Genomic DNA, 18553 nt, shown 5'->3' on the forward strand with positions numbered 1-18553 from the left:
AGTACTACATAGACTTCATTATTCTAAATCTAAACTTCACAGGATTTTTCCTTCTACTTCTCCTTTATGTGATCGTTGTAAGTCTGCTGAGGGCTCCTTGGCACACCTTTTTTGGACATGTCCACGGCTATATCATTTTTGGTGTGAGATATTCAACTGGTTTTCTGAAGTGTATGATTGTGTTTTCAAACCTGACCCAGAAATAGCATTGTTTGGGTATTCCTCATCTCTACAAAATCACAGTCTATCTGTACAGTGTCCAATAATGTATGGGATGATCACTGCCAAGAAAGCAATATTGAACCTTTGGAAATTGGACACTGTACCTCAGTTTAAAACCTGGCTTGTCAACCTCACCAATGTACTGAACATGGAGAGGATCCGATAAGGCATGATGGGCTGTCTTGATAAATTTTACAACATCTGGCAACCTTTCTTGGACTATCTTGCCCGAGGTGATAACATTTCTGGACAGTGAGACATGTATGCCGCTTAACTTTTGTCTTTTAAATGCTTGTTGGGACATAAAGTACTAGTGATGCAGAGTTTTGTCATCTTGACTGTTAGCCCTTGTGTTTTTTTTTGTTTTATTGGCCTCTTGTCTGTACTATGGACTAAAACATTAGGAAAAATTCAATAAAGATGCTGTATAAAAAAAAAAAAAAAGAGAAGGAACCAAACAAACATTTGTTGCTAAATGTGTTTCCTAGAAAGAACAGTGGCTGTTAAAGATGGATCAGACATATCATTAGGCTTCAGTAGGAGATCAACTTCATTAGAACATCCACATGGACGTCAGGAACCAAAGTTTACCAGCAGAACATTGAACAAAGCATCACTGCCTCCACAGCTCAGTGGCAGGATGGACATTAGCACTTGTCTCTGATCAAATTAAGATTATTTACATCTTATTAAAAAATGAGGAGAAAATATTATGAGAAGCTCAGATTGGTTTGTTGAAAAGAAACAAACAGACAAGTTGTGCTTTAAATGGCAACCTGTCTAACTGATGACCTCCTTCTGATTGTGTTGCTAGTTGCTGCTTGTAACTGTAGCTGTTCCTTTGATGTCCAAATAAACTCTGCACTATGAGCTCAGAAATAAGTCTTTTCACAATAAGAGTCAGACTAGTGTTGTGTATGAGACAAGCTCAGTTAAAGGCAGTAACAGAGGCTAACGCTGCTAAAAAGTCAGATCAGTGATGTCACACACAGTGAGAACAAGTTGATCTGAACTGGTTCTAGAGCCACAAATGGAAACAATAAAGTCTAACAACAACATGTGATTCTTGGAGGATCTTCTTATTCACACACTGCATTATTAAAGAATATGTGTAAAAGCTGACATTTCTTATCAGGGCTCATCATGTTATGGCTGATCTGTTGTTGTACTTCCTGTCTGTGTCATTGAGCAGTTGGAGGTCACATGTTCCAACAGAAGTCCAGCTGATGTTCAGCTTTAAAGGTGTCCTTCACTGGTTCCACATTCACTGGTTTTGTTCCACGTTTGCTGAAAGACTTTAATCCACTCATTTCTCACCTTTTCTGAGGAGTCCATGTTTGCTGTCACGGCTGAGTGGTTCCACAATCCTCCTTCAGATGCCTCCATTCACCTGTAACATCAGCATGGAGTCAGCTCCACCTGAAGGATGGAAGAGACAGAATGAACGTGAAGGATCTAGAAATATTCATCCATCCTTTGCAGTGTTATCACTGATTAAAAGGATCAGTTTGTTCAGAGATCACATGATGTGGAGGAAAGTATTTAGATTTTGTGGCTGAAGAATTTAAATAGGTTCATGATAACTTGATAGCTTCTAATACTGTACAATATTCTGCCCTCTAGTGGTGAAATAACTGATGCATTTGTTTTTGTTTAATCATTATAGTCTGGAATGATGTCATCAGGAGGATTTAAATTAGTTTAAATATAATGAAGTTGATCAAAACTTAAGTAATAAACCTGCTCAGATTCAGTAAACCATTGATCCCAGAGGGGAAATATGGTGATATTAATGACATATTTAATTAAAAATAAACAGTTTTTGTTTAAATATATTTGTAATATATTTCTAAATAAACAAAATTTAAAAAACGTGAAAAACACGGAATTTTGAAGAAAAAAAAAAAGATTATACAGTAGCTAATGACCTTAGTTCCTCTTCAGTTTCAGATAGAAATGGTTCATCAGTCAGTTATTAATCAGTTTATAGCATGTCCCATTTATTAGTGTTTTCATGACAATTTGGATAAAAATAAAGCATAATGGAGTGATCAAAAATGTAAAAAAACAAGACAAAATTACTGGATTATATATTTATCATGAGAATGCAAAATAAATACATGATACACATCGTATCATGAACCCAGTATCGTGAACCAAATCGTATCGGGAGTTGAGTGAATCGTTACATCCCTAGTTGATGTCAACATCAGATCAGTGCACGGGGAAACCAGCACGTCAAGCATAGGTGTGCAGTGTGCTCCGCTGTGCCAGAGACAGCAGTGGATCTATTTACATAATCCACGTATCAAATATAAGGATAATCCATGTTCTTGTGCAGAAAAAGGACTGAATTAACAGTGGATGCTTGTGTTTGTTCCCTCTCTGCTCTGAGGACAGCACACTGCGCTGACAGCTGAAGTGCAACACTTTTTCTTTTTTTGCAGCGCAGCACTTACTCTCACACAGCTGTTGCTGGACATAAATACATTGTACTGATATTTAATCCTTATCACCTATATAACTGCATTGCAATTTTTTATTTTATTTTTTTACGCTATTGAAACTGACACCGTTGCTGGTCGACCAATGAAAATATTGGTCGACCATGACAGCATCGACCAATTAGTCGACTAAACAAGCAAAGTTGGCTGCCCTACCTATAACTGACTGAGCTGTTGAAAGAGTCACATTAAATCTGTTCTCTGATTTATAAACAAAGTGCATTGAAGATCTTGATGAAATCAGCTTCTCTGCTTTATTTATTATACAAGCATGTTCAAGATGCACAGTGAACACGCTCTGTGTGCTATGATAGCAGCATGCATCATTTATTGAGCGCGGTGGTTTAATCCTAACCAAAATCTTTATAACATGAATCAAATACAGTCGTGATGAAGATTAAAGGATCTCTGTGAAATGTGCGCTGACAGACTGAAACCAGATTCATGCAGCTGATGCATAGCCACACGTCAGGCTGCCATATAGGGGTACGTGTTACCAGAGGGTTACACGTAACTACAGTGCTGACGTGACAAACATATATAACACTTGTGTCTCCCATCTCAAACGCTGCTCAGAAAACCCTTTAGTGCTCAGATAGTGAAACACAGCAAGTCCGTGGACAAGTTAGCCCGTATCCAGACAAGAGCGTGTCGACCGCAGTGTTTGTTCTCATCTTTACAACATAACTTTTGGTTGGTTTGTCTCGGTAACAAAAGTGTTTTGACCATAATGGCTAGGGATGTAACGATTCACTCAACTCCCGATACGATTCGATTCACGATACTGGGTTCACGATACGATTCTCTCGCGATTTATTTTACAAAATGGGACTGTATATAAATGACTGAAAAATATTCCTTTATTTTTTTGGGGAAAATACTATACTATTTTTCATTGTCAAAAGAATCCCTTGATAAACTATTCAAATAATGCAATTTAACTAAAAACAAATCTTGAATGAAATAAATAAAGGAATAATACAAATGAAGAAGAAGCTTATTATTTAAATTCAGGTTCTATAGTAAACAATACAAAACTGCATAATAGTTATTTTTCTTTTTAAAAGTGCAACTGAAAATGTATTTTGTGCCTTAACAATTGGACTAAAAAAACAAAACAAAAAAAAAAAAACAGTCATTTTACTGTATTTAGGTCAGATATTTGTTTGAACCAGCAGAGGGCGCTGGTAACCCAGTGGTCGGTTGGCATGCAGATATTTTGCAGTGAAGAAGAGATGCTATGCTAGCAGACAGAGCTAACAGAAAAATGTGACTTTTACAGATATTCACGTAATATTACAGATATTCTTTCGGTGCTAAAGGGGTAATGAAACATTTATGAATATGTTTAAGAGTAGAAGGCGGCCATAAAGAAAGTATTGGCAGATTTCGCTCGCCGCCAACACTTCTGGGTAGCGCCCTCTGCTGGTTAAAAAAAGTACTGCGATTCAATTTTCACAGCATTGATGTGAATCGTTATACCTATGAATCGATTTTTAACTGCCATACGATTAATCGTTACATCCCTAATAATGGCCCAAAAGCCCAGGAAAATATCAAAATATGAGTTTTGGTCCATATCGCCCATCCACGATACATTAAATCCCCTGCTGATACAATTCATCCTTGTTCCTGATTCAATTTGATGGAGATTCAATTCTACACAATGTGAATGATTGGATTGTGAATAACGTGATTCAACAGGATGCAAAAAAATTAGACAAAAACATTTAATAGTAAATAAATAGCTGCCATTCAGTTTGGTACTAGAGGCAGAGGGTTTATCGTGTTCCTTATCAGCAGCAAATTGAACAAAAAAAGGCACATTTTGCTTATAATCTCTGCATCACTTTATGCTAATTCTTTTTTCCTCTTAAAAGCATAATTAAAAAACAGACCTTTTCACAAGTACCATTGGAATTTGGAACCAGATTCAACATAAAGAACAGGAACTGGTTCCTCACATTTAGAACCAGTTTATCACACTGTCACAACTGAAACAGTAAACAGTGACATCATCACTCTCAATGAGTGACTTAAAAATACACTTTCAATAGTACTACGTCCATATTCTTATCTGCCACAGATGCTAATATGAACTGTTCAGCAGCTATTAGGCTTATACATTAACATTTCTAATATGAATAATACTAATAATAATAACCTTTCACTATTAGGTATTTCACAACTGCTTGTGCAAAGAAAGATTAAAACTATTATTTGTCACAAGTGAGCCCCTCAGTTTGCGTAAGGTTTAGCAGCACGACATTCTTTATAAAAAACCTGCGTCTAATCAAGTTTATCATCTTTCTACGCCTGATTCAAAATTTTTAGGTGAGCTGCTCTCACTTGTTGTGGTAGAAATGTACTTCCGGGCTTCAGTCCTAAGTGTGAAGCAGTGATGATGCATTAAATGTGTCTCAGAAACACAGGATAGAATGAAATAAAACATAAAAACAGGAACAAGCGGTTCAGAAAACGGATGGATGAAAAAAAAAAAAAAAACATTCTTTTGGCTCTTGGTGTGAAGCAGCCATGTTTATCCAATCCTTCAGTAATTAAAATGCATCATCCAGGTTATTTGTTCTTCTATGTGGCCCAGTGCCGACTCAGCGAGGGCTGCACAATTTTGACAAAAAACCTAATTGCGATTTTTCTGACAGATATTGCCAGCTCGGATTGATTTACAATTTTTTAAAATATTTAAAATATTTAAATGCCTATGTGCTTTTTTTTTCATTCTTTTTTTTAAACCAAATTCTGTTTTCCACATCAATTTTTTTAAATTCTGTTTTTTTAAGAAATATTAATCAATTTTTTCAGAAATTATTAGTTTTTAACTCTGTGAGGAAACAAAATACTAATAAATAAAAAACCCATAATTAAACAAAAACGGATATAAAAAATAAAGTTTGGTTTGGATTTACAACCAAACTAGACAAACACAGACTACAAAGGATAATAAGAACTGCAGAAAAGATCATTGGTGTTGATCTGCCCTCCATCCAAGACTTATACCTGTCCAGGGTCAGGAAACGGGCAGGTAGCATCACTGCAGACCCCTCACACCCTGCACACAATCTGTTTAAACTCCTCCCCTCCGGCAGACGCTACAGATCACTGTACTCCAAAACAACCCGCTATAAAAACAGTTTCTTCCCCCAGGCTGTCACTGTGATCAACTCTAAACAGTCATAGAGTGTCAGACCTGTTTCTGTGAAATAACCTGGAACTAAACATAACAACCCTGGATCAATCTGTCACTGAGAATGTTCATGTATATACTATTTAATTTAAATGAACTCCTGCACTACTCATTAATGCACTACTGCACTATTATCTTATTATTATATTTTTTTATTATTAGGTTCCGATGTCCCAGAATGGGACAGAGGAACCCAAAACAAACGATGGAACCACACGACCGCCAGGTCTGACCGATTTGCACGAAAATCGCCACATGTAGTCTTCGCCCCAGAATGAGCAAAAAGTTACATTGTGACCCCGCCCAAAACCAAACAGGAAGTCAGCCATCTTGGGTCAAAGGTAAAAAATGGCGTTTCGCCCTCGAAACGCATCTGCGCTATCTAGTCTGAGGGGATTCATCCGATTCGCTTAAAACTTGGCAACACCACATAGGACCCATTGAAGATGAAAAGTTATCGAAAGAATTTTCATATCTGTCACGGTTTGGTCGTGGCGCCGCCACAAAAATGCAATGCTAATTTTCGTTAGCACGCAAAAAATTCCAAATCTCCATAACTCTGACACACAAACTTCGATCAGCTTCAAATTTCACACAAAGGACATGTGCCCAAGCTTGGTCATGACTGCTTTGAAACATTTCCCATCATGCCTTGTGTTTTCGACCGGTGTCATTTAAGGTCATGTACACGGTTAGCATTTACAGGACGCCGTTCTAGGAAAAAGCTTATAACTCTAGAATGCAAAGTTCAAACTGCTTCATATTTGATACACATGATGACCGTACAGCCATAAACAAACCTCGAGAACCAATTTACCCATAATGCCTTGCGTTCTCAGAGGGCACCGCTTCTGTGGTCGTCCTACACAAGCAGCTGTAGCGGACAGACGATATGTCGTGTTGACTTCAAAATACTGTAGGTTGAATCTTATTAGATGGAAGCACATTTCTATGGCAAATAGAGCAGGCTGTGAAAAGTGGGAGGGGCCTATCATGACACAGGAAAATCCCTCGCCATAACTACGCCGTTATAGGAAAACGCTTATAACTATAGAGTGCAAAGTTCAAACTGCTTCATATTTGATACACACGATCACTGTCTAGAGCTAAACAACAAACGATAACCAATTTACCCACAATGCCTTGCGTTCTCAGAGGGCGCCGCTTCTGTGGTCGTCCTACACGAGCAGCTGTAGCGGACAGACGATATGTCGTGTTGACTTCAAAACACTGTAGGATTAACCTACACAGAGGGGAGCAATTTCCTATTGAAGAAACAACAAACTGTGGTCAGTGGGAGGGGCCTAAAATGTCACTGGAAAATTCTTCGCCATCAACACGCTGTAATAGGAAAATGCTTAAAACGCTCCAATGCAAAGTTCAAACTGCTTCATATTTGACACACATGATGACCGTACAGCCCCAAACAACAAACGACAACCAAAAACACCCACAATGCCTTGCGCTCCCAGAGGGCGCCGCTTCTGTGGTCGTCCTACGCCAGCAGCTCTAGCGGCAAGACGACATGTCGTGTTGACTTCAAAACACTGTAGGATGAACCTACATAGAGGGTAACAAATTGCTATGGAAGAAAAAACAGGATGTGATCAGTGGGAGGGGCCTATAATGACACGGGAGAATCCTTCGACATCAGCACACTATAATAGGAAAATGCTTATAACGCTTCAATGCAAAGTTCAAACTGCTTCATATTTGATACGCACGATGATTGTCCATCCATAAACAACGCTCGATGACCAAATTACCCATCATGGCCAGTGGGAGGGGCCTATAATGACACACGAAAATCCCTCGCCATAACTACGCCGTTATACAAAAACGCTTATAACTCCACAGTGCAAAGTTCAAACTGCTTCATATTTGATACACACGATCACTGTCCAGAGCTAAACAACAAACGATAACCAATTTACCCACAATGCCTTGCGTTCTCAGAGGGCGCCGCTTCTGTGGTCGTCCTACACGAGCAGCTGTAGCGGACAGACGATATGTCGTGTTGACTTCAAAACACTGTAGGATTAACCTACACAGAGGGGAGCAATTTCCTATTGAAGAAACAACAGACTGTGGTCAGTGGGAGGGGCCTAAAATGTCACTGGAAAATTCTTCGCCATCAACACGCTGTAATAGGAAAATGCTTAAAACGCTCCAATGCAAAGTTCAAACTGCTTCATATTTGATACACACGATGATTGTCCATCCATAAACAACGCTCGATGACCAAATTACCCATCATGGCCAGTGGGAGGGGCCTATAATGACACAGGAAAATCCTTCGCCATAACTACGCCGTTATACGAAAACGCTTACAACTCCAGAATGCAAAGTTCAAAGTGCTTCATATTTGACACACATGATGACCGTACAGCCCCAAACAACAAACGACAACCAAAAACACCCACAATGCCTTGCGCTCTCAGAGGGCGCCGCTTCTGTGGTCGTCCTACGCCAGCAGCTCTAGCGGCAAGACGACATGTCGTGTTGACTTCAAAACACTGTAGGATGAATCTTATTAGATGGAAGCACATTGCAATGGCAAATAGAGCAGGCTGTGAAAAGTGGGAGGGGCCTATCATGACACAGGAAAATCCCTCGCCATAACTACGCCGTTATACAAAAACGCTTACAACTCCTGGCCAATTCCCAAATCCCCAACAGTGGTATACGTGACCGTGGGTTACCGCCCCCGGCCGCTTCATCGGAACCTATGACGCCGCTCGCGGCTTTAATTATTATTATTTTTTTCTAGTTGATTGTTATTATTTAATGTTTACACTATCAGAGAGAGCACAGTTCACCAAGTCAAATTCCTCGTGTGTATAGCATACATTCCTGGTCAATAAAGTTAATTCAGATTCTGATAAAGTAAGATACAATTAAAAGGAAGATATAAGTTGTACTGTGAGGAAACAAAATAAATACCAATAAAAGCGAAAACTATAAATAAACAAAAATCTATGTTTAAAATAATGAGTAAAATACAATAAAAGGTAGATATAAGTTGTAGTGACATGGATTATTCTAACTGCTCCTTTTTAATTATTCATGTCATATAAAGATGTATGAGAACAGCATTAATGTCACTATATTTCCCCTCAGGGATCAATGGTTTATTGAATCTGATCAGGTTTATTGATCAAGTTAATTTAAATTAACCTAATTTAAATGATCCTGAGGACATAACTCCAGACTATAATGATTAGCCTTTAGCCACAAGGAAATAAGAGGGAACAACCCCCCGCCCCAACCCCGGCACAGACGCCAGCACCCCCCAGCGTGCCCACAACCACACACCAGCAAGGCAGGCTGTCCCGGGCCCGCACACCTCGGGGACCGCCCCCAAGGCAACCACAATAGTCCAGACAAGCACCAAGCCACACTTGAAGGTCAGCGGCACCCCCACGCCGCACCAAGCCGCCAGTCTGAAGAGACCCCCAGCAACACCCCCAGAGACCCACCGTCCCACCACACGCCCGCAAAAATGTGTAGCGCCACTGTAAACAGGAAGTACACTGCAGCTAGCAAAGTAACGGACAAACGCACCATATTGTAACGATAACGGCGTTGTTTCTTTAGAAAAACATTGCCTTACAGTACTAGTTACTGTCAAAAGTGGCTTTGGGGCGGTAACGCATTACAACACTGTCGCCTGGTAATCTTAGATTTAGGTAAATTAAACAGTTATAGTCCGATAGATGAGGCATCTCTGGACCTACTACTTAGCTTCGGATTGCTACGCCGGCTACACCCAGCGGCCTGTGAAGCAGCGGAGCCTTGTACCAGTGGTGTCCGCCAGCGGAGGAGACATAAGCGGTGTGATCGGAAGCAGAAGCGGGGATGCCGAGCGGGGCTAGCAACCAAGCTATGTCTAAGTATTTTGTTTTCCTCGTCTTTCACCTCCAAACAGACTAGATGTCAAGAGGGTTCACCCTCAGGGAAAGATGACTGCTGTCAGCAATTATCTTGAGTCTCGATCAATAAAAGCTAAAGACCAAGTCAAAAACCTTGGTGTTCTGATTGACTCAGATCTTACATTCAGCATCAGATCAAATCTATCACAAAAACATCTCCAGAGTGAAAGGTTTAATGACTCAGAAAGATCAGGAGAAACTGGTCCATGCTTTTATCTCCAGCAGACTGGACTATTGTAATGGTCTTCTGACAGGAATCCCCCAAAAGAGCATCAAACAGCTACAGCTGGTTCAGAACGCTGCAGCTCAGGTCTGCACCAGAACAAAGAGGTCAGGACACATTAGTCCAGTTTTAAAGTCTTTACACTGGCTCCCAGTCAGCCTCAGAATAGACTTTAAAGTTCTGCTGCTGGTTTATAAATCTGTGAATGGGTTTGGTCCAGAATACATCAGTGACATGTTAGTCAGGTATGAACCCAGCAGGTCTCTCAGATCTATGGACACAGGTCAGATAGTGGAGCCCAGAGCTCACAGTAACCATGGTGATGCTGTGTTTAGTTGTTATGCTGCAAAGAAGTGGAACAAACTGCCAGCAGAGCTGAAGTCAGCATCTAATGTGAACATTTTTAAATCAAAGTTAAAGGAACTATTTTTCTCTACTGCATGACTGCGAGAGAGATTTTTGGTCATGTTGTTGATGTAATGATGATTTTACTGATGATTTTCATTGATTTTACCGATGATTTTAAATGTTCTTATTGATTTTAAACAATTGAATGTTTTATCATGTAAAGCACATTGAGTTGCCTTGTGTATGAAATGCGCTATACAAATAAATTTGCCTTGTCTTCAGCACCTGCATGTTTGTTCTATAGCAGAATGAACGGAGTAAACTAGAAACTATTTGGTCCATTCTGTTTGGTTTAAGACTGAATGAAAACAGAACAAAATGAAACAGGGGGAGGCGGGGCCGCGAGCTATTTTGTTTACAAAGGTTCTAACTGGATTTGAAGTGTTACCTGTTAAGGATTGTACATCTATATACCTCTGTGCCTCAATGTCTAATATTTATTTCAAGTGCAATTTTGTTTTTAAGAGAGACTTGATAAACCATTTTATTTATTGCTTTGGTTGTGTGTGGTTTTGCATTTGAGGTATTTTTTTCTTAACAGAGTCAGGGTCTATTTTATTGTTTTTGTTTGTGATATTTATTAAAGTGCATTTTTTTGCTAACAGAAACTGAGTCCATTTTATTTTATTTGTTTAAAATATTTAAAAGTTCTTAACATTCCAATTACAATGATGAAAAATACTAATGAGAAATACAAGTTGATTGCATTTGAAAGGGTGGACTTGCATTTTTATGATATGTTATTACATTAGTGGTTAATTTGGTCTAAAAAATGTCAACAAAATATTGTTTATCAGCAAAAATTTGTGTTACAATATATCGTCCAACAAAGTTGTTTATTGGCCCAGGCCTAAGCTCCACTTATTCAATGAAGAGCACTCCTACCAACAACAGACACATAAACAGTGTTTGCACTATTTTTAGGTCAAAGTCCCAATAAACACAAAATAAACAAGTGTATGTTCTTTAGAGCTGCAGCAATTGATTCTTTTTGGAATCGATTAATCTAGCACTTTATCGATCGATTAATCGGATATGTTTTTAAAGAACCTAAACAAATAATGCAGAACAAAAATGATGTGGCTGTAAAATGATCAAGCATTTAGTTTTTATTTATTAAAAAATAAAATAAAAAGATATTTATTCCGACTCCAACATTTGGCTCCAAAACTAAGCCCATTTATTGCAATTTAACCATTTAGTGTTTATAAGTGCCAGTGCCAACAATTAAATAACAATACACAGGGCTCGAGACTGCGACTAAATTGGTCACATATGAGACTATTTTTTCAGTGTGTGTGACTGAAAATTTCTACTGGTCGTATCTGTGCGAGTGTGTATGAAGACCTTATTTTGAAAATCCAAAAGGAGGAAACTTCCTCGTCCTCTTTGGAATCAGGGTCTGACATGGACACTACATGCGCTGCCATGTCCCCAAACACACGCTGCTGCACCAACACTGGGAGAGACACGGTCCGTGCTGCGTTCATGGACACTGGGACAAACACACACAGCTGCTGCTGCAGACACGCAGAGCAACAGAGCGCATGGGGGGCGCGTTTATCGGACCTGGGGCGGGGAAGAACGCGCTGAGCGGAGTGAAGAGAGCGTACACGCGCAGCCCATACACGATTCCACACCAAAAAAGAGAACCTAATCATACTCATCATGGAGGGACCAGAACTGATGGACTATGATGCCAGGCCAGATGTTCAGCTGTGGTTCTCCCAGGGCAGGGGTCTGCAACATGTGGCTCTGGGGCCTCATGTGGCTCTTTGACTCTATGCAATGACTATTTATACCTTTAAAAAAAACTATTGAAAAAAATAGCTATTTTCTTACAGAGGCTATTAATGATTAATGACAAATAAAATCAAGATATAACAATTAGTTAACCTAAAATAAATCATGTTGTACAATGACTCAGCACATTCCTACTTCACATCCTGCAACATCTACAGACCATCAACTTTCCTGCACCTGTGGCTAACCTTAAGTTTTAAATCCCTGGTAAGAAACTAAACCAACAAAAACACTATTCTGGAAGAAAATACAGATTTAATTGTGTGGGAACAGATTCATTTAACCACCAATGTACAGGTTAAATATGTATGTTTTATGTGTGGCAAGAAATGAGTAATTAGCATGTGTTGATCACATGATCATGTGTTATCAAATTCAAGCTACTTTTTGTAGCCTTTCAAACACATTAACTAAAAAAATCTTCTTTATAAACATTGTGTTCATGTAAACTGAGATGTGTAAGAATTTGAAGATGAAGATACTGTTTTATTTCTTGATGTCAATTTATTCTATTTCAAACTGTTTTTAAGTTTCCATTTACATGATCAATATAAATCAAACATTATTCTATATAATTATAACTGTATATAATGTAATACACTGTATTGTCTTCATAGAGAAGGTATTTATGGCTCCAGGAGGACTTTAATCCAGGTGAGATGAGGTTAAATGGTTCCTTGTAGAGTAAAGGTTACAGACCCCTGACCAGGGGAAGAGGGTTAGGAGACCCCACTATCAGAGCTGGACCCTCTGAATTTAATTCATGGGTGAAACAATGCAGATGCTAAGTTGGTTATGCTACTGTTAACTAGGGATTGACCGATTTTTAGGGCCGATACTGATTTTTTCCCCCATCAGCCTTACCCGATGACTGATACAGACTGCTGATTTTCTTGAGCCGATACTACTTTTGCTCCCTAAATTTACATCATAAAAATTACACAATGATGATAACAAATGGTACAAGTCTCAATTAAATAAAAAGGAACATTCATTGAAATTAACAAAGGTGAGGTAAAACGACACCAAGTAAAAAATATTTAACAAATAATAAAAACAGTTGATGTAGAAGAAGAACAAATAAAAAATAGAGTGAGTTATCTCATGAAATATTATGAAAGAACTGTTTGTCCTTGTCCTGAAAATAGCTTTGACAAAAGTTGGCCTGACTGAAGATGCATTTTATTAACAGGATTATTGAGTATAAAGATATAATTATAGTATTAAACACAAAAAGAAACCATGAATAATAGTCCATTCCAACACAACCCCACACCATAAATTAACAGAGGAAAATAACGTGATGTCAGATGTGCATTAAGCAACAAACTGTCTAAGTTTCTGTTCTAAATTACATCAACATTAACATTAGGAATAAATATTCAAACAAGTCATAAACTGCTTCTCAAAGTTAAAAACTACTCAGCGCAGCACTGAGAGAGAAGCAGAGAAAGAGGGAAAGAACACAACACGTGGACCCACGGAACAACAGTTAAAAGATGCTTTGAAAGTTTAAAACTTGCTGTTGGGATTGAATAACTTGTGTTGAAAAATATGAAAAAACAATTGTCATAAAATACAATAAAAGCTCAAATGTTATATAAAATATACCTGCACATTTTTTTTCAGTCTATCTCCATTTATTAGAAGTGTTTTTGCATTATATTAACGATTTAAACTTTTTTTTTTTTTAACCCACGCTTTTCACAGAGACAGTATTTCATTGACGGTCCCTAAATTCTAACAACATGTAGGGCTCTATGAAATCAGTTTTATTTTTTTCCAAATTCCGTTTTTTTCACTTAAATTTTTTTAATTCCGTTTTTTAGAATTATTTATCATTTTTTAAAGAAAATATTAGTTTTTAACTCCTGTGAGGAAACAAAATAAATATTAAATAAATTTAAAAAAACTCATAATTAAACAAAAATGTAAGTCAAAAATAAAGTACATACAATTAAAAAGTAGATATAAGTTGTAGTGTCAGTGTCAGTTCTGATCAACTTAGTTTAAATTAACCTAATTTAAATGATCCTATCTTCTGTGTAATGTGGAATTTGATGTTGACAAGATGTTGCACTTTGTTACTTTTGTCCCTCATAGTCAGGACTAAGTAACACCATGCAATACACTGAAGTTAAAAAAACTAAAGAAAACAAAACATCTTTTTTAGGAAAACAACAATGTTCTGGCTAATAAGCCATGCACTCTCTAAATAGAAAAAAAACATTACATTTAATATATATATAAATAAAGTATGAACTTTGTTTTCATTAGTTCATTTTTTATTAATTTATTATATCAACATGAATTTTACTGTAGCTCTGATGAGATGATGTTAGAATGTAACATTCTAATTATGTTGCTCCAATGGACTTTTATTTTGTAAACTGGAAGTTCCCACTGAAACAGGTGTACTTGAGGTAGCTAGCTGACTGTGAATGTGTAACTACGAGACACGGACAAAAAGCTGGAATAAAATAACTAAATTACAGTACAGACTGAGTTATTCTTAGTTAACCAGACATAACAGTTCGAACACTGAGCAGGTGAAGATGATTAAAGCTGATCATGTTTTCACGCTGCACTACACGAAGCACGTGCAGAGCTTCACAGGCACAGCAAAGTTAAACGAGCACTAGAGGTTCTGTAGTTAGTAGTCAGTGATGATTTACGTTGTTTTAGAGGTTGTTTGTGGTGGTTTAAGATGAGTTTAATGCAGCCAGGACAGGAGGAGAGAGGGTGGTGCACCTAAGTTCATAGCAGAGCCTTCAGCATGTTCCTCACTGAACCATGACAGAGTGGGCGGGACACATTTAAGTGAAGCTACCGCTGGTATGGAGAGTGGATAGTGCCACTGCTAACCTACCACAGGAGACAGTCGTGTTAAATCAACGTCTGAATTGGATGACGTTACTACGCTGTCGCCATGGCTGACGTGTTTGTAAGGAACCTATTTACACTAAGTTAGGAAGTGTTTTATTTATTTATCGTTTTGTCATGTGTTGTCATGTTTTTATTTACATTTCCATTTAGTGATGAGCCTTAGGATTTATTATTTTTTAATGAAAAGATGTACGTTGGTTAAAAAGATATAAAAACAGTGGAGCTACGCTGTGTAAAAACAATAATAATCCTGATATAAAATGTCTCACTGGTACAGACTAAGTCTGCAACTAACCACTATTTTAATAGTCGACTAGTTATTGATTATTGAAACGATTAATCGACTAATCAGATGACAAATCATACATTTATTTGTTCTATAACGCCACAATCTTTTAAATTTAGCTTGGGATAAATTACGACAAATAAAAACAATAAATAAAACAATTCCCAACTTAGTGTAAACAGGTTCCTCACAAACACACACCAAAAAAACTGAATATGTCATATGCTTCAGTAATAACATTTACACATTAAAAAGTTTGTGCATATGATTCATTCCATTCATTTTATTGTATATTATTTTTTGTTATTAATAATGAAATTATTTTCTAAAAAATACATAAAAAGCACATGAAAAGCAAAAATAACTACATTAGTGTTTTTACTGTTTAATATAAACCACTGCTGCTGAATCTAGTTTAGTTTATATCTAATGAATTACATAAAGTTATGGTTGATAATTATTTCTGATTACTATTATTAAACCAGATCAAGCTGATGATTTAATCATTCAGGATATTTAGGTTTAATAATCACGGGACGAGAACAGACTGAACAAGCTGGTGAGGAGGGCCAGCTCCGTCCTGGGCTGCCCCCTGGACTCTGTGGAGGAGGTGAGGGACAGGAGGGTATTAGCCAGCTCACCTCCATCATGGACAACACCTCCCACCCACTGCACGGGACTGTGGAGGAGCTGAGCAGCTCTTTCAGTGGCAGACTGAGACACCCTCAGTGCAAGAAGGATCGCTACCACAAGGCCTTCATCTCCACTGCTGTTACACTGTACAACAAGACCCTAAAGTAACATGTGCAATAATAACCCCCCTTTGCAAAACTACGTGCAATAATCTCTGTATCAGCATCACTTCCTGACAACCTGCACTAGAACTGTAAACTTTTACTCAATTTGTATTTATTCTTATAACTCCATCCCCTTAAGATGTTTGCTTTTACTTAATGTACATAAGATCCCTCTTTTTATTATTTAACTGTCTGCACATTTCTTGTCTATTCTGCACACCCTGAGTGATCTTTCTGAATGCCAAATGTAACAAGTGAATTTCTCCATTGTGAGATCAATAAAGGATTATCTTATCTTATCTCTTATCTTAATAGTTACAGTACTGTCTAATAGGACCTGCTTTATCTGTGAACACGTGAAAAATAATTAAATAAATTACATTTCAAAAGCGTAACATCATCCAGTTCAGATGTTGATTTCATACGACAGACTCCTGCAGTAGGTCAGGGTTAGCAGTGGCACTATCCACTCACCATAGGTTAGGGTTAGCAGTGGCACTATCCACTCACCATAGGTTAGGGTTAGCAGTGGCACTATCCACTCACCATAGGTTAGGGTTAGCAGTGGCACTATCCACTCACCATAAGTTAGGGTAAGCGGTGGCACTATCCACTCACCATAGGTTAGGGTCAGCGGTGGCACTATTCACTCACCATAGGTTAGGGTCAGCGGTGGCACTATTCACTCACCATAGGTTAGGGTCAGCGGTGGCACTATTCAATCACCATAGGTTAGGGTCAGCGGTGGCACTATTCAATCACCATAGGTTAGGGTCAGCGGTGGCACTATTCAATCACCATAGGTTAGGGTCAGCGGTGGCACTATTCAATCACCATAGGTTAGGGTCAGCGGTGGCATTATTCACTCACCATAGGTTAGGGTCAGCGGTGGCACTATCCACTCATTATAGGGTAGGGTCAGCGGTGGCACTATCCAATCACCATAGGTTAGGGTCAGCGGTGGCACTATCCACTCACCATAGGTCAGGGTCAGCGGTGGCACTATCCACTCACCATAGGTTAGGGTCAGCGGTGGCACTATCCACTCACCATAGGTTAGGGTCAGCGGTGGCACTATCCACTCACCATAGGTTAGGGTAAGCGGTGGCACTATCCACAGGTTAGGGTTAGCGGTGGCACTATCCACTCACCACAGGTTAGGGTTAGCAGTGGCACTATTCACTCACCATAGGTTAGGGTTAGCAGAGGCACTATCCACTCACCATAGATTAGGGTTAGCAGTGGCACTATCCACTCACCATAGGTTAGGGTTAGCAGTGGCACTATTCACTCACCATAGGTTAGGGTTAGCAGTGGCACTATTCACTCACCATAGATTAGGGTTAGCAGTGGCACTATTCACTCACCATAGATTAGGGTTAGCAGTGGCACTATCCACACACCATAGGTTAGGGTTAGCAGTGGCACTATCCACTCACCATAGGTTAGGGTTAGCAGTGGCACTATCCACTCACCATAAGTTAGGGTTAGCAGTGGCACTATCCACTCACCATAGGTTAGGGTTAGCAGTGGCACTATCCACTCACCATACCGCTCGCTATTGGTGTTGGGAGGAGAATAGCCAACGTGAAACCAACTTCACTGCGGTGGACACAGTTATAAGGACTGATTGGAATTTATCTCATCAATATCTCACCATCTAAAGGAGACACGAGCACAATCTCCACCTCTGTGTAAACTACACAGCTGGTTTTATCATTAGAGTCTATCAAACCACGCTAACGGAATTCAGTCACCAGTTAAACACAGTCACCACTCAAACTATAACACCGGCTAGCTAGCGGGCTAAAAGCTAACCACGTGGCATCGCTGTTTCTAGCCCATATTTAACAGTGAATAATAAGATGATCTGCTCCAGCTGTGTATGATAGTGTTGTGAGATGTGTCTAAGGTAGGGCAGCTCAGTGCGTAAATGTGTGTGGCGCGGAGAGTGACGTAGATGGGCGCGCGCAGGTGTGTGGAAGAGAGAGAGACGCGGAGACGAGGGAAAGTCCTACACGGCGACTGGGAGATAGCTAGGCGAGTTAAAGTGTGTCAGAGAGGAATAAAGTGCAGCCTTGAAACAACGACACGGCCTGGTTCTTTTACGCGGGCGGTATCAACTCTGCCGAGCGGGTGTTACCCCGGAGGAGTAGCAGCCTCCGGCCTTGGAGAACGCGGATCTCCCCTGTGCCTTTCGACCACGGTTGGGAGGCTTAAAAGGAAAGGTTTAACAATAAACTACAGGAACTTTAGCAATGACTGTATCTTCATCATCACTAAGTCC

Source organism: Gouania willdenowi, unplaced genomic scaffold (assembly GCF_900634775.1).
Source record: "Gouania willdenowi unplaced genomic scaffold, fGouWil2.1 scaffold_290_arrow_ctg1, whole genome shotgun sequence".
NCBI lineage: Eukaryota > Metazoa > Chordata > Actinopteri > Blenniiformes > Gobiesocidae > Gouania > Gouania willdenowi.